Source organism: Macaca mulatta, chromosome 15, assembly GCF_049350105.2.
Source record: "Macaca mulatta isolate MMU2019108-1 chromosome 15, T2T-MMU8v2.0, whole genome shotgun sequence".
Lineage (NCBI taxonomy): Eukaryota > Metazoa > Chordata > Mammalia > Primates > Cercopithecidae > Macaca > Macaca mulatta.
The window spans coordinates 115,723,613-115,748,891 of NC_133420.1; the positions used below are offsets into that span (position 1 = coordinate 115,723,613).

Below are 25,279 nucleotides of genomic sequence, written 5' to 3' on the forward strand. Positions count from 1 at the left end.
ACAAATAATAATTGTACATGTTAATGAGATACATAGTGATGCTGTGATACAAATAATGCATAGTGATCAGATCAGGGTAATTAGCATATCCATTGTCTCAAATATTTATCATTTCTTCGTAGTGGGAATGTTCAATATCTTCCTCCCAAATATTTCAAACTGTATATTATTGTTAACTTTAGTTCCATTCCTCACTTTTCTTTGCTGGCTTTCCATCTTCTGGACAATGGGAATGGTCCTCTTTCTTCATGGTGCTGGGGTGGAAGTGAAGTTAGATAATTAGATTATGCGTGTTACACGGGTAGAGTTTGATAGTCACTCTTTGAGGACACATGAGTGTGCCTGTGTATATTTGGGTACGTGTATGAAGAAAGGAGAGACAGAGGACCTCCATTCAGACGTAGATTTTCTCTGTGCTTATTTAAAACTCTTCAGTCACATGCACACTCAACAAATACTTATTTAGTGGTACACATATGCAAGGTGCCAGCTAAGGACTCTGTTCCTTTTAGTGACATCTCCTGAGGGGGTGAGGGCAGGAGGGGTTTAATAAATTAATGTTGGTCAACTAATTCATGCCCACATATGATGACAAAAGTGTCTAATACCCAGTTCAAGTCAAAATACTAGAAAACCATCCATCTGAGTTATTAACATTTTAATTTAGATCGATAGGGAAAAATAAGTCCTTGGGGGTTTATTTATATCTTTAGTAAGTGTTTTTTTCTTCTTGCAATTTAGCTTCCTTGAGAACTGAACATTTATAAAATGTTTTTGGTGAACCCATTTATACAGTAGAATTCATTTTCTCTAGGAGGTTGGTAACTACAGAGAGAAACCGAAGAGTCATAAATTCTATTTAATTCAAGTTCATGCATTTCACTAGAGAAAGCCCCTTCTTTATCCTCTTATTGTACTTCCCCCGAGACCTCTGAACCGATGATGTTAGCAGTAATTTTAAAATGCAAATCATATCACAGAAGTTCTTTAAAGGATTGTCCCTCACCCCTCCTCCCACCCTCCATCACACAGGCCCTTAAAAAACAGGAATAGTAAATTCAAAACCAAAACTTCACAGGTCAAAACCAACTATTTGCAGAAATAGACTGTACCAGTCTGGCTATTTTGATCATCTATGCTAGTTAGAAGACCGAGGATCTATATTCTAAATCAAATGAATGTATTTACCATGCACATTACATGTTTTAGATGAGCCTGCTATATGTACATGTGGAGCAAGAAGGGTGGTTATAAGGCAAAATAAATAGTAGCCCTTGCAGTCAAGTGGCTTCTGTGTGGATCAAGAGCTCGTGTAACTCATTTTACAGAAGAAGGGCAGATGCATGGCAGTGGGAGTTCATAGAGAAAAATTATTCCTGATTCATGCTATTGAGATACTTTTATGGAGGAATCAGTTTCAAGTTGTGCCTCCAAAATATTGGCCTATAGAACCTTCCAGTTTGAGAAATCCCTAATTACACAGTGTTTGTGGGCATGATTTTTAATTGTGTCCTGCACCTTATTTCTTCCTATGAGATTTTTATTCACTCTTTAATAACTCACACTACATTTGAAAAATGTTCTTGGGAGGTATTTAAGAAGAGTTGTGGGACTAACTCTTCTTAAAACATCAATTTTGAGAGTCAGGGATGGCTAGTCATTGTGGACAAAGGATGAACTGAGGTTTCTTTCATTCCCAGCCAAGCTGGTGACTTGCACACAAGCACCGTGCTATCACAGCCTCTCCCAGGCAGTGTGCACCAGAATTTATTGCAACCTCAGTGTGAAAGGAACTGAGAAATCCTTTGGCAACATGACCTGGGAATTCCAAAAGTCGCACATGCCTTTGTACAAAACCAAGGAAACCAGAGCACATTCAGCCGCTGTATGAGCCTACAGTCCCTTATGCTGATCCCTGCCAATCCCTTCTCATCTGAGCCTCACATTCCCACAGTACCCTGAAGCTTAATCAAGTTGGTAAAATTTATATGTGTTCCTTAGAATAACCACCACAACAATCATTGCTATTATTTACGGAGCACTTGCTTATTTCTAAGCATGTTTCCATGCACTTTGCATGCATTATCTCATGTAATACCCTAAACAACCTTGTGAGTTAGATGATGAGACTGAGATACGAAGAGGTACAGTAACCTATCTGGCCTCCCTGTGTGTAGGGGGTGAGTGTCTATACCAGGATCGAAGCCTAGGCTTACAAATTTGCAGTGATCTTCAAGATTATTATTTATTTTGATTATTCATTTCTCTTTGTTCTTGTTGTTATTTTGATCCATCTGTCTGTACTTCTGGTTCCTTTTTTCTGTTTTTCTCCAAAATAGGATATGTTGTTTTCTTTACCTCAATATACATCTTTTAATTATTTTAGCCTAATAATACTTAATGAGAAAAACAAAAACCCTATGAAAAGAAAGGTATTATCTTGAAACTTAAATAGGTTCAGTGGGAGAAAATCTTGGTTCGGAGGAAGGCTTTGTGTTGCACATGTTTGAATTATGGGCTTTCCACTCCCAGTGGCCATCACGTGTGTGTGCTTGCAAACTCATTGTTTGCTTTGAGAAACTGTGGACATGTAAGGGTGAAGGTGGCAGCTCTAGTACAAAGACTTTTGCATGAGTGATCCTGCAAAATATGCCGAAAATCCACTCCCGACTTTCATCTTTTTAAAATGACATTTTATCGTCCTTGAACCAAGTAAGAACCCATTCTATTTCTCTGATGGTTAGACTTTTGGAAGCTTGAAATGGTGCTATCAAAGACAATGCAGATTAAAAAAATGACCAGGCAGCTGGGTGCAGTGGCTCACACCTCTAATTCCAGCACTTTGGGAGGCGGAGGCAGGTGGATCACCCGAGGTCGGGAGTTCAAGATCAGCCTGACCAACATGGTGAAATCCCGTCTCTACTAAAAATACAAAAATTCGCCAGGCGTGGTGGCAGGTGCCTATAATCCCAGCTACTTGGGAGGCTAAGGCAGGAGAACCGCTTGAACCCAGGAGGCAGAGGTTGCAGTGAGCCGAGATCGCGCCACTGCACTCCAGCCTGGGGGACAAGAGCAAAACTCCGTCTGAAAAAAAAAAAAAAAATTGACCAGGCACAAAATAATCTCCTGCGTAGCAACAGAGACAACTAAACAAGGTCAGCTCAGTAGACTCTAGACCCGGGGGACTTGGGTCCCAGACTGAGTTAATCACTGGCTCTTTATTCATCTATAAAATTAGGATGACGTGAACTGATCCCTTGCTTATTCAGGATGCCAGGTCGTGGATAAGGTCATGACCTGGCAGCAGGATGCCAGGTCATGCTGCTCCATAAACAGTAATGACTCCGTGAATGGAGGTGTCTTAGTAAACTATGTTCTTTCTCATCTCATCTTCTTAAATATTAGGAGTCAGGCAAAACCCTCATTTTCAGTTCTAATGTTCACCTTATTAGCTGTGTGACCTATGGTGGATTTCTTAATATCTCAAAGCAAAATAAGTGTTTCTTTAATTGCAAAAATAAATGGTGATAATAATAGCTCCTACTGTATAGAGTTATTGTGAAGATTAAATAATGGACTATGTATAAATCCCTGGGTATGGTGAGCAGTATAGCGTATGGAGAGGTGGTCTAGCTTACCAGTGAAGAGCAGGACTATGGAGCCCAACTTCTCGAGCTTTGAATGCTAGCTCCAGCATTTACCAAATCTGTGGCCTTGGTCATATTATTCACCTTTCTGTGCCTCAGTTTCACACCTCTAAAAGGGCATAATCACAATGCTACTTATAAGGCTATTATGAGGATTAATTGAGTTAATACATGTCAAGCACTTAGAAGAAAGCTAAAAAGCTTGGCATATGGTTAGCACCATGTATCAGGTATTATTATGGTACATAATAAGTGTAAGAGTGACATCCAATAAGTATATTATCATCATTACAATCATCTTTATTGTTATTATGTTGTAATTATTGATCTTGGTGATCCAAAACAAAGTGACTTACAGAACATAGTTATACTTAGCAGGGACATGAAAATGAAATTTTAAAAATTGGGAAAATAGGAGGAAAATGAAAACTAAATAACAAAAAACGTATAGATTTGGTAGATGCAGATCAGAGTCATTGAACCAGCCTGTCATTTCTCAAACGTGAGCTAAGTGCTGGGACTATAGAGAGGGGAGGGTCATCCTCGAGAAGCACCTGGTGAGTTTGCTGAAAAGCAAACATCAGAGGGCAATGTGACATGCCCCGTCATCAGTGTCTGTCTGAGGGGCTCAGATGGGGGCTCTTCTACCCCAGGCCTAGAGACCAGAGCTTGCTTTATGTGGAAGAAGCCACTTGAACTTGGATCTAGAGGCCAAGAGTCTCCCAGGCGGGACAGTGGGACCGGACATTCTGTTCAGAGGTTTGAGTGTGTGGGATGAGCTCAAGGTGTGGTGTTTCATGGGAACAGCATCCTGGATGATGGAGACACAGGATGCATGAGGAGGGGGAGCAAATGGCAGAGTGGGTGGGGAAATTCGAGGGGTGGCCTGGGATGGACCTAAAGTGGATGGTAGGTAGAAGAGGGCTTCCTTGGCTTTGCGAGCTACCTTGAGTTTGGTGCAGGGCTCCACTCCTCCCAGACCAGGTAGCTACCTCCCAGGCAGTGAGAAATAAGGAATTAGAACACAGGCCACACCCATCCATTAGGAAGTCACCAGCCTAGAGGTAAGTGGTGCACCCTCTACTTTGGCTCTGCCGCATGGTCACCAGAGCCAAAGCTTCCACTTGGTTAGCTGGGAAGAGCATAGAGAAAAAGCTATTGAGAAATTGCTTTTAGGGCCTTTGTGGTGGCCATTGAGAGGGTATTTCAGAGGAATGGCAAAGCAGAAAAGCCAGCTCTCAAACCAAGCTGAAGAACAGCTAGGTTCTGATTTGCCAAGAGCTGAGGTATCTGTCTCTCATTCAATGGCATGCAGGGGAGAGAAGAAACAGTGAGGCTCACAGCGACACACAGAGAGGCTACTGCCTGTCCTCAGGTGTGTCTGGAAGAGATGATAACACCACAGATTGGCCCCAATTCAAGCAGGTGGTGAAATGGCTGAGCTGCTGGGGAACAGCCAGAAGCCTCAGTGAGGAGTACAGAATTAATTGTACCTGCTCCAGATCTTGAGAGCCCAGAGCCAAGTGTCCAGAGCCTTTGCCTTCAAGAGTTGGAAGGCAGGATGTGCTCTGCTGACCTGGCCCTCAGAGGCAGCTACCGACCTGTCCACCAGCAAAAAACACCGAGCCTTAAGGTTTGGTGAGCAAAGTAAGACAAATTTGAATGTTAGACCTGGAAAGGGGAGTCTGAAGCTGCCTAGGACAGCTTCCTTGGGGAAACTGAGGCCCAGCGTGACTCATGGACTTGTTAAGATCAGCCTGGAGTAAATAGCAGACCTAAATCCAGAAGAACTGGATTTTCCTGATGCTGCACATTGTTTCACTATATGCATCCCTGCAACCTTATCCATTCTCCCTTAGCCCTTCTGTCTGATGCCCTTTCTTGCCCTCTGGCCACAGAGATTGTCAATCAAATCCACCGTAACCCTAAGCTTTCTGATCCCTTTTCTATCTTCCTGTCCATAACAGCATTTCCTGCTCTTTTCTCAGAGCGTCACTGGGTGATTGGTAACTAAACAGCTTAAATGCTAGGGTGGCAATGTAGTGGATGTAGGGGATATGATATTCTATTCCTCCTGGGCAATACATTTGCCTTTTACAAGACACCTTCTCACTGGATTTTCGTTCAAATATTCCACTTATTGTCCTGTCGGCATTCCAAGTTCTATGGTATTGATTGGTGATGAAGGGAGGTGATATGAGAAGGGACGTTTTTTAGTATAGATTTCCTCCTCAGTGCATAGACAGACTCTTGGTCTCTGAATCTAAGTGGTCTCTATGCCAGTACTCTCTCAGAGAACACTTATAGTCAGAAAAATGAAGTCAAGCAAATGTTTAGTTTGAAAAAAATCAAGTGCCTAAAGCCTTTTATTTGTCATTACCTTTTAAGTAAATTTCTAAGGCAGACTAATCATCATCCCCACAAAAGAGGGAAAGATTGTCTATCTCTCCAAGGCAGTTATTCAGTTGATTGTGGATGAATTTTTCTCTGGCTGTTCTAAGCAGTGGGTGAATGAAAAAAGCAGAGCCTTCTTATTGAACATTTTGACAGGAGAAATTTTGCTCTTTCTCACCAAGATGTAGGAGGGATGCAGAGTCCTGGCTTGGGTGAAGGATGAGGTTGTTGAATAGATGAACATAAAAGGAATCCATTAATGATTTAGAGGAATGCTTAATTTCCCTACTTCTGTAACCAAGAAACAGAGCTTGATCAATACTCTCAAGGTCACTGTTGCTATTCGCTATGTCAGCTAGTCTTTTTTAGCGTTTTGAAAACCATCCTATGCATCCATCCTGATAAATATGCTCAGTTTTGGTGCAGGGAGATATGGTTTTAAGTGTGGGGTAGATGAGATGCTGAAGAAGGAAGTGTAGCCTTTCCTTGCGGGGATCCAAAGGGAAACCTACCGCAAAATTTTTAGTTCAAGATAGAACCTGGGGACACAAGAGAGAAACTCTCCTTATGATAGCCAATCTGTTCTGATAAGGCAATTATTATTGCTAAAAGGATCCCTGGCTATAACACGGATTTTAAAGAACATTAATCAGTGTGTTTCCTCCTCAACTACTTCTGTGTCATAATTTAGCTGGCTATTTGCTTTCAGATGTGGCATTGGCCCCATGGACTTGCCTAGTAGTGTCACATCATATTCTGTTTGTTCACTTTTATATTTCTTGGCTAAGTTGACTTTTTTAGAATAAACATTCTCTAACTTAGCAGTGTCAGAGCTTTTTAACTCTGATGCTGACCAGAATGAGTGAAATGTTCTGTTGGTAACTTATGCAAAGAGTTTTAATGGCTGCGCCACATGACATTCAAAACGACAATCAAGACATGAAAGGGGGCCTGTCCCGTGACCCCCATCCCTCCAAAAAAAGGATTTTCTTTGGTCCTCTCATTATTTCAGGACTTTGACCAGAACACCTAGATTAACTCTTGGAGTTAATTGCCTTTGCAATTATATGTATAATTGCAAGTATATATATTATATATACTTATATTTTCTTATGTCTTGATTAATTAAAAAGGAAAAAAAATGAGTCAACTGACTGTTGTCTCTGTAGTATTCTAAAGCAAACCTTGGTTCCATGCAGCCTCAGAAGCTGACAGAACCCACAGTAGTAATGGCCATTTGAAAAAGTTCATCTGCATAGAGTTCTCCTAGATGTGGGCACAAAGTGTTTGGGGGTGGGGGCACAGACACCCTGAAAAGTTCCAGAGAACATGTGGTTTCCAGTCAAAATATCATGCAAATATTTTGAAATATTTTCTTGACCACAGTATTTCTTCTTTATACATTGCTCATAGAAATAACGTTTTGTTATTTTTTTAGAAAAAAAGCAAATGGGGAAATTCCTCTTTCTGATTGGATTTTACCGTCCTATGTGGCAACACCCAAGAGATTAGAATCTCACAGTTTAGCGAGAAAGGCTTTTGTAGAATGATCTCTGAATTTGAAAGACGTTGTCTAAAACACAACTCAAGCTTGAAAAATGTCTAGACTTTTTTTTAACAGACGTGGCCACTGGGAACATGGTAAAACAGGAGATGGTTTAGTTTCAGATGGGAATTTATTTCTTTTAAGCTTGTCAATGAGCAGACAGGCATTTGAGGGGGAGTCTCTTTATCCTGTGATTCCCCAGCCTGGGAAGAGAAAGTTATTTTTATTCCCAGTTCTCATCATGGAATGTGAAAGAAAATCTGACTGTTCTTTCGTTGAATGTTGCTGAATTATCCTCCCGGTTTTAAGTGTGAACTACAGCAGCAATTCCACTGTGGAATATTATGAACAGAGTTAATTATAACTGTTTAATGAGGCAGATCCCAATTTTCAGTAGATCATGACCTTCAATACATTAAAGAAGAGAGACAGTTCACATTTTTATTCAACTGACATTTGATTAATATGCTTCAAACAAGTTTTGGATATACTTAGATAATAATGAAATGGACTTTATCCTGTTCATAAAATGCCTGTAATGAAATAAAAAGTATCAGTGTTGTTCTTGTCGTTGACTAGCTTTCTGATATCAGTTTCAGGTTATCAAGGGAAACTTCAGTTATAAATATCATTAGATTTCCCTGAAGGTCACAAAGTTAGAAGAAACACTAGCCTTCACCATCAGTCAAATTCAGATCAAAATTCCTTCTCTGCCACCTATTTTTGTCCTTGTACGATGATAACAACAAGAACAATACTAATAATACCATTTAGGAGCAATTGTGAGTTTGAGCCATATGAACTTGTCATTTTTGTAAGCTAAGACATTGGTCAAACATAGACATTTTCATATGGTTCAGCCTAATACATATACTGAGGCACTGTACTAAGGCCGTATAAATATCATCTCATTGATTCTTTCAACACAGTTTTAAGGAAAATATAATTATCATCATTTAGAAATAAGAATATATGATCTTACACAAAATTAAGAAAGTTGCCCAAGGTCACAAATGAGTAAAATGAAGACTTAAACTCTGAGCTATCTTAGGACCTCAATTCTCTCTAGTCACACTATAAAATAGATATTACATAACTTCCCCTAGTCTTAATTTCCTCTGATTGGGAGGTGCTTCTCATGGTGACCAAGATGTAGTGGTTGCTACATAAAGTGTAGCTGTAACTACCGTGAGTATCATCACCATCATCACCACCATTATCATCAGGGCCTAAAGTTTCACTTGCTCAAGGCTGTGTACAGAGTGTGCACAGTTAGAGAATGAAGGGATGCAACTGGAGTGTGCGTGTGTGTGGGTTTGTGTGGTTGCTGAGAGGTCTTTTCTCTACTTGCAGCCACTTCTTGCACAAGCCATCGTGTTTGAGCTGAACACTTGCACGTGCATGTTGCTCACTTTGCTATTTTCAAAACAAAAGAGAAATTGGAAGAAAATATCATATTGAGAACAGAGGTGCCTGTGACAAGTTGAATTAATTGAAAACAACCCCCCAAAAATTTGCCCCAGTTAGTAGGAGAGTGGAGATCAAATTAGCCACGGAGAATCTAAGTGGAGGATTTTATTGATTGCCGTAGGCATGACCTAAATTGCAGAGTGTGAGTCATCATAAAAGTACTACTATATCTGCACTAATAATTGAGAGACTGCATTTCAAGTTGGAGATGGTGAGTGTGGCCACCTGGAATCTTCCCAACTGAGTCCCACAAACACCTCGCTGCCTCAGCCACCTGCCCCATGCATTCGCTTCCCCAGGCACAAACACAGATGATAATTTTACAAACTAGAGTTTTAAATGGTTTTTTTTTTTTTTTCCTGGATTTGATTTGATGTGAGCATACATGTAAACTTATACTATGCAGACTGAGCTATTTTAATGAGAAAGAATGAAGTATTTCCATTTTGTTCTATTTCAGAGGTAGGGAAGAACAAATAATCGTGTTGTTGCTCACAGAAATGACTATAAAACAGGGGTCAGTACACTGTAGCCTATGGGCCAAATATATTTCTATAAATAAAGTTTTATTGGAACACAGCCACGCTCATTTGTTTACATATTGTTGATGCCTGCTTTTGCTCTAAAACAGCAGAGTTGAGTGACTGCGATGGAACACATATCGAAGGCAGAACTGGAAATCCTAATTATCTGGCCCTTTACAGAAAAAACTGTGCTGACCTCTTCTGTGCAAAATGGAGTGGTTTAAGTTGACTTTGTACAAGCTCAAGCTGCCTTCGTTTTATGCCCAGTGTTGCAAGTTTGGCAGTGAGGTTTGGGGGTCTCAGGTGTTGATGTGTGTATCTGCCAGGAGGCTGAGAATGTCTACATCCAGAAGTATTTTAGCCTTCACCTGCAGCATTTGGCAGTAGATAAAAACCACATGTTCAGAGAGAGAGAGATTTAGTCCATGAAAATACAGAATTACAAGGAGATTAGGAGGAAGTTGACCAGAAATAGGCAGGAGCCATCACCTGAAAATGGGGGCGTCCTTGTCCGTGGCCACTGGTGCATTTGCTTACGTGGACACAGGCATAGGTTGCAGGTTGCTCTTCATTTTCCTTTCTGGGAGACAGAGAGGAAACAGGATTAAAAGGCAGTTCAGATGAGTTAACATCATGGCATAGCCAAAAAAAAAAAAAAAAAACCTCAGTGTAATGCAATACTCTTTATAGTCACATATAGCTGAGTTTTTATTGGCTGTTTGCAGTTGGGCATGTTACTTATCTTCTCAGCGGTTTTCTCATCTCCAATATGGAAATAAAATACACTTTAAATGAGCTATGTATAAAATGTGCCTTGCACTATGCAGAATATGGTTAGATGCATACAGAAATGTTAGTTACTCTCTCTTTTTATTGTCTTTTGTCTGTCACACACAGAGCTTTATAATTATGGTAAAGGGGTATACAGTCAAAGGAGGAGAAATTCTTGTATATAAAGGGATTTTGGGGGTCTAGGACAGAGGTTGAACCTAATGCTAAGTAGGTTGGATTTTTTTTTCTCCATGTCTTGATCTAAAAAGAAATCACAGAAATCTCACCTTTACGTGTTTCCATCTCTCTATATTTGGTAAGAAAATAACATCTCAGTAAAAGGAAATGGTAGACAGAAGCACAGCCTCATCAAAGCTGTGACTGGGAAGAATACTGAAACTCCTCTCTAGTCTGGGACTTGGAAACATCTACTGTCTTAATTCCCCCTGCGCCCCCGCCCCCCAAATTAATGTCTACCTTGAGCTCGCAGCTCTGCCCACGACAGAGAGCTTCGTGTAGTCATTTCCAGGTAAATTGGTCAAAACTGGGATTATACTCCGACTGCAAGCACAGGCACATTCACGGATCTATCCGTCCTCTCCAAAGACAGAGGGAAGGGGAAGGACCTCCTTGTGGGGGTGGGCAGCTTGCCTGCATCTACTGAAACCTACCTCATCCTGCTGCCGGGTCTTTGCTGTTGGCCTCTGCCCTGGGTGCCTCCACTACTGACACTTTCAGACCTGTCGTGACCCCCAACACTAGGACCACATAGGCCATCCCGTGTCCCCCTCGTCCCAACATGCCCAGGGACAATCTTGGCCACGTCTATGCCTCTCTTAGGGACAGAGGGACTGTGGATGTTCTAACTGACTGCCCTGGGCTCTTGGGAAACGCGAGGGCTGAGTGAGGTTCTTGCATATACTGGTGCAGGCCGAGCATAGTGCAATCTTTCTTCTTTCACTGGCACTGAGAAAAGAGGACCTACATGTGGCTGCTCCTTCCGAGAGGTCTTTATGGGAAGCAGCCCCAGGTCTCCTCAACTCTCAGATCTTCAAATGTCAAGGGGGTTCTATCATTTCTCACTGACTCCAGGAGTTAACCTGAGGGTTCAGGCCCCCACAGTGCCTCTTCCTCAGGGTCTAACTCACTAAGGTATCTGCTCACAGTATAACTTTGCTCTGCACAGCACTGTCCTCTCCCGGACCAAAGTATTTTGGCTTCTTGCTCATGCACCTGAGTACATCATCCCTCTCTCGGCCACTGCCATGGCCCTTTATGGGAGGTTTGGCTGCTCGCCTATGGCTCTGTTGGGCTGCAGGTGTGATTGTCTTTATAGCATTTTTGTTCCCCACCCAGCCCCTTATTATTGTAATATGGACCCTTACGTAGAGTTCCAGGTACTGTATAGATGCCACAATGCCACTTCAAAGCTGATTACTTTTTTTTTTTGGTAGTAGCTAAGGTTCTTTAATTTATAGTTGACCACATCCCTGCTCCCTATCTCACAGAAATGATGCCAAGGCCTCCGTGAATTATGTCACATGGGATTTGCATTAGCTACAGCAACCAACAAATGAAAACAGCAAACACTTAAACAGATAGGTTTTATTCACACAGCAAGAATTCTGGGATCCGAGGCTTTGAGACCTAGTGGTCTCAAAAAGGCTGCTTTCCTCCAGACCTTAAATCTACATTCCAACTAGAAAGAAGGAAGACGGATAAGGAGGCTTTCTCTTTTAATTCAATAATAGAAAATCCTTCCCCCTTACCTTCTAGCTGCATCTCAGTGGCCAGAGTTATGTCACAAGCCCACACTTAGTTTCAAGAGATGCTGGGAAAAAGTATATTGGATCCTTTCCATCCAGGGTAGAGGAAGACAAAGGAAAGGGGGATTGTGAATGGATTTTGAATAGCCCGTCTACAATGTCTGCCAAAGGTCAGCAGATGTCCTTAGACAGAGAGCAGTAAAACCATTTCAAAAGATGGTATTAATCTATGATGTCATAGCATTCCAATTTATTTAGCCTTTCTGAAAGTTCAAAAACTCTTGCTGATTCAGATAATTAATTTAGTGAGGAATTGGGTTGGTGGAATATTAGGGTATCTTCCATGAACAAAGGAATTTCTAAATTAATGACTAGTGGAAACAAGAAGGGTGGTAGGAATCATATATTGCCAGCTTAGGAAACAAACTTTTAAAGCATTTTCAAAGGAATCTCATGAAAACAATTGATGAATCATATAATTTAATTTTTTTTTCTTTTGGGTGAGACTGAATTACCCCCTACTTGCCAAAACATACTGAAAATGTTTTATTGGCTTAATTTTGATTCGTTTATGTATATGAAAGTAATAAAGCTGCATTTCTTTAAATATATTTCCTAACTTAGAGCTTTCATAAATTCACATTGGCTTTTATTTCTAGTCTTAATAAATTAGATTCTACCGCATATTGAATATACCCTGTTAAGCATATTGAAACAGTACAATGTTCACTAAAGGAGGAAGCTTAACATGAGAAAAAAGTAAAGAAATAAAGACAGCATCAGGCAGGTGATTGCATTATCCAAAGGTGAGCAAATTACAGCCCCTGGGCCAGATCTCACCTGCTGTCTATTTTTCATAAACTTAAGTTTTACTGGAACACGTTGACTCATTTCTCACATGTTGTCTACGTTACTTTCATACTACAATGGCAGAATGAGCAGTTGTGGCATAAACGGAATGACCTGCAAATTTGAAAATTATTTACTATTTGTGCCTTTGCAGAAAGTTTGCTGATACCTGCATAACTTTAGTCATGGGGGATCCCGTGAAAGCTGAACACAGTGACTGGATCCCTCTTCTCTTCATGTGGAAATTACTTTAATGTTTAAGTAAAATAACATAATAATAATAGTAAAGTAAAATATGTGAAGTAAAATCTAGCAGTAGTGTGTTCAGGACTCCTGGATATGCGCCATTGGGACTGTCTTAGTCTTGCCACTATAAGAAAATATCACAGACTGGGTGGTTTATAAACAACAGAAATTTATTTCTCACAGTCCTGGAGGCTGGGAAGTCCAAGATCAAGGCACCAGCAGATTCAGTGTCAGGTGAGGTTCCATTTTCTGCTTTGAAGATGGCACCTTCTCATTGTCATCTGGTGGAAGGAGCACATGAGCTTCCTTGGGCCTCTTTTGTGAGGACACTAATTTCACTAATGAGGGCTCCACCCTCATGACCTAGTTATTATACCTCCCAAATGCCCCACCTCTTAATATCATCACACTGGGAATTAGGTTTCAACATATGAATTTTAGGAGGACACAAACATTCAGATCATAGGAGGGGTATTAATTTTCATATCAAAACAATGGGTTCTGTTTCTGTCTTCAGCTTTAGCCTGTCATGAGGGATGGTCTCACCATATTGTATTTCATTCTATCACTGAGTCTGTTGCTGACACAATGACAGGGGCCCGGAGTCTGCCCTTGGCTGGCCCTGTGCCCTGGAGCAAGTTACTGAAGCTCTCAGAAACTTATTTTCCTTATTTCTCAAGTGAAAGGGTGATAATGACTAAGAAAATGGGCTATAGGGTCTCCAAATTTCCTTTCTTCACAAAAGTTCCCTGATTCAGCGATGAGACAGCCTATTTCTGATCTGACACAGATGATTATTTTTATTTACAATCTCAACCTGAATTGTCTTTTCCGTTTGGTGTGTATGTTGGCCAGTGTGTCCGTACAAAGTAGATCTGTTTCATTCATTTGCAACTCTTTGTGAACATAAAGCATTCGCACTTCAAGGTCAAAAGCTGAGACCTAGGTCTGCAGATAATGGAAACAGCTGATATGTGAACAACTGCTATATTCCAGGCACTTCTAAGTGCTGTGTGTGTGTATATGTATATATATATAAGCTTATTTAATCTGCACATTAGCCCCAAATTAAGTATTATCATTAGCTCCATTTTATAGGTAACTTGCCCAAGGTCACACAGTCATTTGAGTATTCCACCTTTAGGGCCCATTCTTTCAACCACTCTTCTTTCTGACTCTCAGTGGGTCAGGCTTTTAGCACAGTGGCTGTTCTCCATCTTCACATCGATCAAGGGGAAAAGCAGGTATGAGAGATGCAGGTTGGCATTCCTAGAAACTATAACACTTGAAAATTAGAACAAGACTTTCATTCACCAATGATCTACTCTCTGGCTTCGAGATCAAGCTTCAAGGCTCCTTTTCTCAGCCTGCTGTTCTCCTAAATCAGATAAAAAAAAAATTAGGATGATAGTGGCAATGCAGGTTGAAAACTGGGTCATTTTCGTGAAATCATCTTTCTTTGCCAATACCATTTTTGAATTCTTTCTGAGAATTAAAAAACAAACAAGCAAACAACCGATGTGGAACAATCTGTGGCAGATGGTTATTTCAGCTCTAGGTGAGTTTTTATCATTATATTCTGGGAAATGGAAATTATTGCTTTAGATAATCATCTGTTATTTTAGCGAACTGCCAGCTAGGAACTATCATAGCTACAAGGGTTTGGGATGGGAATTTTTTTTTCCTAGAGATTAGTACGTAAATTATTTTATTTGAATTCTGTGGAATTTTTGATGTCCAGCATGAGAGGGTATTTTCACTATAGTTCCTTGCTATGAGAATAATCTCTGGCATAGAAGAATTGGTATTTCGTGCCATTCTACTGAAAATAAACAAGAAATCTAACAGTTCAGTTGGGGGTGGGAGAGGTGAGATGAAATTAGGCTTAAAGAACAAGTTAGCCCACTTTTCAAGGTTTAGCTTCCCCTGGAAAATACAGCAATAAACATCTAAGCCATGGTATTCATTACCAACGCAAGTCCCTAATTAATTTATTTTGTGTTAATTAAGTTTATAATTATATAGTAAAACATTTACTTTCTCCCTCAAGAAATTGACTGAATCTTCTGAAGGGGCTTTGTGACTGTAATTTAGGTGCAATTAGCCAGTTAAATTTAGTTAGGGTTTGGTTCATTTAGCTGTTGCCGGAAGATGCTAGCTAGGCGGAAACAGGCGCTGTCTCAGAAGCAAGTCTGGATAGAGAGGATGTGTTCCTAGAGGCACTCCTCCCGCCTTTGGACAGCTAGTTCTGGTGTCTAGAACAACTGGAAGCTGAAGCTCTATCAAGATATAGTTTCTTTCTTCTTTACTTCTTCTTCTTTTTTTTTTTTTTCTTGAGATGGAGTCTCGCCCTGTTACCCAGGCTGGAGTGCAATGGTGTGATCTTGGCTCACTGCAACCTCTGCCTCCCGGGTTCAAGCGATTCTCCTGGCCTCAGCCTCAGGAATAGCTGGGATTACAGCCACCTGCCATCACACCGGCTAATTTTTGTATTTTTGTAGAGATGGGGTTTTAGCATGTTGGCCAGGCTGGTCTTGAACTCTTGACCTCAGGCGATCCACCTGCTTCGGCCTCCCAAAGTGCTGGGATTACAGGCGTGGGCTACTGTGCCCGGCCAAGATGTAGTTTTATAATTACCACCTATGTGTATATTCCTCAACTGAGGAACATAGAGTCAGTTCCACAGTAAAGGACAGAGGCAAAATCCTTTTGCAAAACACTTCCTTGTGGTCCCAGAGTTGGAACTAAAGCCATGGAACAGTTCTCAGACCCTTTCCACCATGGGTGTGAAATTGCTGGCACTTGCCAGCATTCAGACACAGAGTGATATCAGCAGCCAGTACCCACCATTTGGCTGGAAGGACATCTTACCTCCTGAGAGGGGTGCAAGAGGGCACGAGCCTGCCCTGTAGGTCCCTCCAGCTGTGGTTCTGGAGCCCTCCTCCAGGAACCTAAAGACTTCTTTCAGTTTGGGCCACCCTTTTCCAGGAGGAAATTGGAATTTCAAGGCCACTCTTTCAGTTTGGGCCACTCTTTTCTAAGGGGAATTGGAATTTTTGAGCAAAGTTCCTTTCCGTGAAGTTTTACTTCATAACTCATGACAAAGAATGTATTTCGGCCCATGATTTATGATGCAATTGATGTGATCATTGGCAGTGGCTGCTGAGCTACTGCAGCAGGGTTGGTGTTCACTGCTCGTGCCTACGAATGGAAAGCTGGAAAGCACTAAGGTACTCACGTTAGTTCTGGTTATCAGAACCTGTTAGATTTTTTCATCTCTATTGTAAAGTTGGATAACTGAGGTTCAGAGAGGTCCCTTCACTTGGCTAGCATGACACAGCTTAGGAGGGAAAGGGACAGGATCCAAACAGATGTTTCTGGTTTTAGACTGCTTCTTGCTGTCTAACCAGCGGCAGGTGGGTTTCTTTCAGGCGTCACTGTAGAAATGAATCCTTTAGCACGAAATGCATGGAATGACTGTACTTTTTAAAATTCGAATTCCGGTGGTACCAGTTAGTACAGACAGTCCCTGACTTAGGATGGTTCAACTTAGAATTTTTAAACTTTCTGATCGTGCAGCGGTGATAAGCATTCAGTAGAAAGTGGCTCGGTATTCTCCTGTGACACTGAGCAGGGGTGGCAAGCCACATCTCTCAGTCAACCACAGGATTGGGAGGGTAAACAACTGAGACCCTACAAGGTTTTGTGTTGCCAGGTGATTTTGCCCAGTTGTGGGCAAATATAAGTGTCTGACCAGGTTTAAGGCAGGTCAGGCTATGCTATGATGTTTGGTAGGCTAGGTGTATTAAATAAATTTTCAACGTACTGTATTTTCAGCTCAAGATGGGTTTATTAGGACATAATCCCATCATCAATTAAAGAGCTTCTGTTTAGTTCTGGGATCTTGGACAGCTAAATGATGGATTGTAAATGGCCGTAATTGTGACGAATGAAAGGAAAATTAATATATAATGCAGTCATTCCTGCTATGCCCATGTAATTACACTGTCTTTTCATCTATGTGACATTTTAATTTTTTTTTAATTTAAAGAAGGAAATGCATTTGTCCGCCACATGTTTTTCAAGGCCTCTTGTTCTTCATGGAGATGATGATTCCTTTTTTAAGCTAAGAATTTGCATTGGGTTATGAAGGAAATCGCCTTTTCCTTTTAATCACTTTGACTTAGCAAACAACTTTCTGTAAGTTTTGGAAAACATCTCTTAAAATAATGTCAGATGTTTTGGGTATATTAAATTTTTATTTTAAAAAATCTAAAATGCATTTTTTTTTCCAGTGTCTTGGATCTGGTTGATTTTTAGCATGGTCACCGTAATTCCTAACCAAGCTGTTATATTTGGAATGCCTTAGCTGGCCCTCCATACTTTAAAAAGAAAAATAAACTGTGAAATCTGGCGTGTGTATATAGAAATTTATGCCCTTTACAATCCAGGGTTTTCCTCATATATAAATTCTACTTGAACCAAAGAATTATGAAGGGACTTGCTGCGCTCCAACATGAAGGAGTCAAGGAGAAGAGAGAATCCTTCAGAAAGAGGAGTTGCTGTGTAAAACCGCTGAGGTTGGCACACGCCCCGCTGCTGTAAGACATTGTTGAGCATTAGGAAAGACAGTGAGGTGGGATGACTTAGCAGCATGGGCTTATTCCAAAATGAGCTCTTTGAGCAAATAAAAATGTCCCTGACAGCAGAGGCTTCTAGAACTGTGGGGTTAATTTAACTCAAGTCAGGGGTTCTGTTGGCTGCCTCAGTCGGAACATATATAAGGCTGTGACCCTGGGATTGGCTTTGCACTTTTCAAGTTTCCTATTGAGAGTCTGCTTTCAGATGGAGTAAGCTCTCTGTTTTAATGGGGCTTTTTGAAATGGGTCACCTGCTAAGCTTAAGGAGCGTGCATAGTGATCTGCCGTTGCCAGTATCCTGAGGGTGCCACCAGATGTGGAAAAGCTTTAGGAGCGTGGATTCTGTGCTCGTGATGTGAATGAGTGGGTTCTCTTGAAGACTGATGAACAATTCAGGGATCTGCCCTTATAGACCTTGCTAGGATAAGACATGATCACTGGGGTTTAAGTTGGATATGCTTCCCAGGATCTGATCTGGGACTTTCAATTTCTCTTACAGAGAAATGTCAATTAATGCCCCAGGTGAACTGACAAAGGGCAGGATGATCACCATTTCAACCTAACCTTCCCCAGATACCAACAGAGTGCCAAATGAGCCTGTGCCCACCCTGCTGTGGAGGAGAGGCACGTTTTAATTCTCGCTGTAGCTGGGTAATGTCTGAGATGAAGGAAGTTCTACTAATGGTTGCTCCTGGGAAAAGGCACTAGAGAAAAAGGGGATGTCTGGGTAAAGAACCTTCTTCCTTCCTCATAATCTTCCTCTGTTTTCAAGTTTGGGCGCATGCATTTCTTTGGTAAAAAGCTGAGGCGAGAGAGGTGTCTTTGAAGCCTGGGAGCTCCCTGCTCTGTGGCCACCCTCACCCTCGAGGGTCACACATCTGCCTGCAGCAGCGTCAGAAGCAGATATGCAGCCCTACCTTGGTCTGGGAGCAGGAGCTTGAGCAGTGAGCTGTTAATGTCCTCGCTTGTGGGGGTGGGCAGTGAGGAGGAGGCGATAAGGCAGCAGCACATGGGGAGAGGGATACCCTCCGTGGGTCTGGGGATGACCACTTGAACTAGGTTCCTTGAAAAGCCACAGTTCAGTCCTCTGAATGAGGACTTCAGCAGTTTCACCTTGTGGGCCCTATATCACAGGATGCTGGCCTACCTTCCAGGAAGTCCCTGGCCAGACGGAACCCAGGCGTTGCATTTTATCCCACTCTCAGGCAGAGTTGGGTAATTCATGTTTATTGTCGTCGGTTCGTGGGGATTATTAACCCCACATATGTATGTTTCACATTCCAGAATACTTGCTGCTTAGCTGAAGTTTCATTATCTTTTGCTCTTAGCTGATTTAAATGGAGATGGGATTTATCAGGTACCTGTATTCAAGCGAGGGTAATTTGTTTGAGCCTCTTCTAGCTTAATTGGGACTGCTAGTGGATTTGACTTTTGGGACTTGCAGCAATAGGCAGAGACATCAGCCACACATAAGCCCAGCTGACTGTTGCTATCTTAACATGCATCCTAAATGTTAAAGATCTCCAAACTCTATTCCTGAAGTATTGCTTGGGATGCCTGATGAAAAGGTGTTGCTTCATGACAAATCCATTAACCTCTTGTTTGGACTCTGTAGGTTTCAGCACTTTGGCTTCATATACTATAAAGAACTGGCTAGAGTATTTTGATGAAAATAAATTTAGGCACAAGATCTATGGTGGCAGCAGCCAGTGCATACTCTTCTGTGATGACATATATTGCTTATCTGTACGGAGTATTTGAATCACTGATAAGCCCCTCTAGACTTAGAATTGTGGAATGACATCTTTAAGAAAATATTTCACTCTACAGATATCTACCCTATAGATTTTTCAATATATGTTTATTGAAGCAAGACAGAAAAGCTAGACACACCCCAGGAGAACAATAGATTAATTTGGGTGTCTCCATGTGGTAGTAGTAAAACCTTTTGAGCATCTGAGTACCTCTCAAATCACAAATTCATCTTTCTTTTTCTCTACTCCACTTACAGCAATTTTAGGTGATTCTGTGGATGGGGCAATGGTATCAGTCTTTGGATGCATTCCCTATCCTCTGTGAAGTCTCTGAAATGGTAGTTGTTGAGTCTTCGGACACTTGTCATCAGGGCCTGATGATTAGAGCACATCCTCCTTAGAATTGTTGAGTTTTAATTGTGCAATAACTTTAGCTTTCCTTACAAATTCTAGCTTTGCCAAGTGTGCTTTCTATTTTCATTTTCAGCTCATAGCGAAACTTTATTTTGCAACATCAAACCAGAACATTTCCTTTAAAAACTTTCCTGACCATCTCAGTAATTTTAGTTTTTCACCTCCAGCTAATAAATGGACCATGTTTTTTTTCCCTTTGTCCCGCATACACTACTGTCATTTTGATCAAAGTGAGAATTAGAATAAACCAAGTCTAGCACCTTTTCCCCAGGAGCTTAAAATGCTCCAGGAAGTACTCACTGGGTGTCCACGTGTCTAACTCTGTAGCCTTCACTGTACTTCTGAGAAAAATGTGATTTTGTACTGGAAGCTTTGGAGTGCCTGGATTTGCCCAGTGGCCAATGAGAAGCAGTAGATCCTGCATTGTGTTGCATCCTTCCTTCTCCTTCAATTCAGTTGGGTTGTTGAGTACACTGGAGTTTGCTGTGGTTTGAATGTTTGTCCCCTCTGAAACTCATGTTGAAACTTAACCCCCAATGTGGCAGTATAAAGAGTTGAGGCCTTTAGGAAGTAATGGGGTTATGAGGCCTCTGCCCTCATGAATGGATGGGTTCATTCATGGATCAGTGGATTAATGGATTGTCACAGGAGTGGGAGTGGTGGCTTTATATAAAGAGTAAGAGACAGCTGTACTAGCACACTCAGCCTCCTGGGCATGTCATGCCCTGCACTGCCTCTGAACTCTGCAAAGAGTTCCCACCAGCAAGAAGGCCCTCACAAGATACAGCCCCTCGACCTTGGACTTGTCAGCCTCCGTAACTGTAAGAAATGAATTCCTTTTCTTTATAAATTACCCAGTTTCAGATATTCTGTTATAAGCAACAGAAAACAGACTAAGACAAAGAAAACTCAACATTTAGACCTTACTATTGTGAAACCGAAAATGCCTTCAACTCTTGGTATTTGTACGAGGCTGTGTTGAGCATAGAAAATGTATAGATGTGCTCCCTCTGTCCTCCTGTGGGATGCAGTCTGAGACGGGGGGAAATCAAAGGAAAATAAATACAAGTTTTAAAAGGTGCAAAAGAAGGTCCATGAGTGGAAGTGAATGCTGTACAAGTTTAGAGGAGGGTGAAGTAGGTACTTGCAGGAGAAGGCTTTTACGCTGGACCTTGAAGAATAGTCTGAGTGTCTCAAAGGAGAGCTCATTTGGTGGGAGGAGATCTCAGGAGAAGGGATAGCATGTGGACAAAGTACATCCTTGGGAAGCAAAAGGGATGTTTTAGGGATGTTTAAGCAACTTCTGGATTGAGCACAGAGAAGAAAGAAACAGGACCAAGACCAGGACCTAAATTTATATATGGGGAGATTTCTGCTACAGGTACAGATGATACCTTTGTCAAAGAAGGACTGACAATTCCGAGGCTCTGAGTTTAGGTTTTAGCTCTCTCATTCATTCTTGGGTGACCTTGGACAATTCATATTCACCATGTGAGTTGAGTGAGTTATCTATAAAAGAGAAAAAGCGACAACAGCAAAGGATAGTTGGTGCAGCAACAAACAGATACAAAGTGCTCCACAAATGCCAAATTAGGACAATTGGTGTTTAAGCCCAGATGCTGAAGCAAAGCACAGCTGTACCTTGCTCACATCTCACTTTGTGATGGAAAGCTTTTTGAACCCACTGTATTCTGGAGACCTGATGTTACGAGAACACAGGAATTTATTATTTCATTTTACTCAGTAAACATTTTCAGAAGACTTAAAAGGCATTTGTTTTGCTTTCCAATGAAGGTGAGCTGCTACCCTGGTGCCCCAAACACCAGATCATCTCCAATGGCACCATGCCACACAGATGCTCAAGTTGGCAGTTTTCTGCTTGAACTCTCCCAATGACAAATGTGATAAGATTTGCTTTTTTAGATAGCAGCTGCATCTTTCTTCCGTTCCCTTCACTTCCTTTGGGCTCAGCAGTTTTCCTTTTTGCTCCAGATAAATTGCTGTTAATTTAAATGTACTGCAGATCCTTGCCATTTTACGGCTGATTGCTTCTGAGTAATAGGAGGAAAATGTGTGCATGTTTGAATGTAAATAAATTTAAATGGGTTGTGAGCCAGTGATAAAAACGCAGAGCACTTCACTGACCTTCAACTCGCTTCCCTTCCCAGCCTTTCCCTTTGAAAAGGTCAGTGAGTAGGTCCTCAATCAGCAAATAGCAGAGGTTGAGTTTCAGGCCACATCCGGTTTCTTCCTTCTCTGTTTTCAACTTTGACTTTACATCCCATTTCTCAGAGAGCACCTGCTTTATACTTGTTCCTATATAGCTCAGCTAGTGCATGCAATGGTGGCAAAGTTTCTCTAAAGTTGTTTTTGATAAAGGAGCTGGTCTCACGGTAACTACCATGCACCATCGGAATGCTACAAATGCTTCAGAATGTCACATTGTCAAAATATCTATATTTCAGGCTCATAAGCTAGACAGCTCGTTTGGCTGCTAAACCCACAAGATGTTCAGCCATTTGTTGTGGTCTAAAAACTTTCCCCCTCACTAGGAGAAAATAATCCTCTATTGTTTTATATCATTTTGTGGTCCTTCGAGTTTTTTATAATATGAGAGGGCAAAAGTTACGAGATCCTGGTAGGTAAATTGTGGCCTGGATTGAATTTTGCCATCAATCTCCCTTGAAATCAAATTAATTTTTCAATATGTAGTGGAATATCTTTAGTCTGTACACAGTATGGCAAGATCAAGGCTATGAAAGAGTAGGGTGACTTGCCTTCTTTGAGGTGAAGGGTGGTGGAAGTGGTAGTTTGAATGCATATTGCTTACAATTGCAACAGGCTGGCTTTTCCTCAGAAGAAAAATGCCGTATGTGTTTTTATGGGGGCTTCACTTGTTTTTATGGCATGGGCGTGTGGAGCTGAGATCTACTTCTCGGGTAAGGATGGATCACAAAAGGCAAGCACAAGAAGGTTGCAGAGGGACACTTAACATCAATTGAAATAGGGGCCAGGGCAGTTGCATCCTGAGTGGAGGGCAATGGTCCAGTAGAACCGTCATCTGGCAAAGTTAGCTGTGTTTCCAACTGTAATAATTAGTGAGCCTGGAGGGGCTTGTGGCAGGAAAATAGCAAATAGAAACAAAGAAAGAGAAGCCTGGTTAAGTTACTGCTGTAAACATGCTGGGATGAGTAAACTCTTGGAGTTCCTGTGCCATAAACCCATTGGAAATAAGGCTTTATGCCAGCAGTTTAATCGTTGTTATTGAGTCAACAAATCTTTTTATTCTGGGGTCATGCTGTCCCTATCACTGAGTTTCTCCTGTTTTTGTTGACAAAGTTGCCATCCTTATATTAATACTCACATTATTTCAGTGGGAAGGAATTTGAACTCCACCCTCTTACAAGATAAGAAGTTTGATTTGTTAATTTGGCCTGCTCATTTTACGTGCTATAGTGCACCGGTAAACTAGCTCAACTTCTGTTTGCCTGGAGGCGAAACTGTTAGAAGGAGACTGGAGACAGATATGAAGGAGAATTAATCAGTGCCACTGAGTGCTTCCTAAATTCTCAGGGCTTTTGTGGGTGACTAAATCCATAAATGATGTTTGGCATCTGTACCGAGTTCTTTTGGAAGGGCAGGAGGGAGAAATGCCGTGGAAATTAAGCTCCGTAGACTCTTTTAGCATTGTTGTAAATGATGACACAGATTGGCGGTGGTAGTTACAGTTCTGGAGGCAGATGACACCAGCACTTGGCAGACCAGACGCCAGGTGGAGGAAGACGGAGAGTCTGCATGGTTGGGCTTGGAGGTGCCATCCAAAGTTGAACTTGAAAATGTCTTGGAGATTTCTATTATGATAGGGTCTATTTTGCCACTTATGGATCTCATAAAGATTCATGCAAATTAATCACAGAATTATGTATACTAGAGCCTTCGCTGATCCACTGGGTTTCCGTGGGCAAGTTCGGTGAAAGCTCACTGTCTTCTTCTTGCACTTTGCCCTAGTTGACTGGCTATGGAATTGGAGTTTCTGAGTTGGAATCTGAGCTTCATCACACACTAGCTGTCGGACCTTGGGCAAGCTGCCTCCCGCTCTGGCCTTTGTTTCCTCACAGTGAAGAGGTCACCATAGTAGAACTTATCTCATAGGGTTATTGTGAAAATAAAAGAGAATAGTTTGGGCACAGTGCTAAGAAGAGAACTGGCACAAAGTAGATTCATTGTCATTTATTGAGCAAATTATTTACTTATCTTTCTTTTTCTGTGGAGCAATGAAGTATTTGAGGTCAAGGAACTGTATTTTCTTTTTTTTGTAACATTTATCACAGTGTCTGCTGTTTGGTTGGTGCTTAATAAATTAAGTAGGATTACTTAATGTTAGATATTACATATCATATTATTTATATATTATTATATATAATATATACATATACTATATGTCTTATAGATATAATATATACATATACAATATACTGCGTGTTATATGCTATATATTATATGTTATATAATAAATATTACATCTCCATATGTGTCAGATATTTGCTATAATACTTAAAGTTAAGCAACTAATTAATTATTTTAGAAAAGAATAGCTGGGCATGGTGGCTCATGCCTGTAATCCCAGCACTTTGGGAGGCCGAGGCAGGTGGATTGCTTGAGGTCAGGAGTTTGAGACCAGCCTGGGCAACATGGTGAAACCCTGCCTCTACTAAAAATACAAAAATTAGCCGTGCGTGGTGGCTCATGCCTGTAATCCCAGCTACTTGGGAGGCTGAGGCAAGAGAATCGCTTGAACCTGGTAGGCAGAGGTTGCAGTGAGCCGAGATCTCGCCACTGCACTCCTGCCTGGGCAACAGAGCAATACTCTGAAAAAAAAAAAAAAAGAAAAGAAAAGAATCTAACTATTTGTATTGTCTAGTATTTCACCAGTTAAAGTTAGCCAGTTCTCTGGGCCAGTTGCTGAGTAACTAATCAGTTCTTTTAGAAACAATTTGCTAAAATTCATTGGGGAAAGAAAATCTGGATTTGGGTAGTTAGGTATTGTTGAAACTAATTGCCCCCACCCATAAAGACAAATATTAGGTTGGTGCAAAAGTAATCATGGTTTTTGCCATTGAAAGTAATGGCTTTACTTTTGCATGAACCTTTATATAAAAATTCTTCAAGGGTCATTTGTATTGTACACAGATGTTTCCTCCTTAAAGTAAGCTGCTAACAGCTGATACAGTTGTGGGTGGAGCTGTATGCAGAAATCT

General features: G+C 41.2%; 1 protein-coding gene across 9 annotated transcripts in view; it reads left to right on the top strand.

Moving 5' to 3' along the window:
- NTRK2 (neurotrophic receptor tyrosine kinase 2) overlaps positions 1-25,279 on the top strand; it is a 365,023-nt gene that overhangs the window by 117,022 nt on the left and 222,722 nt on the right.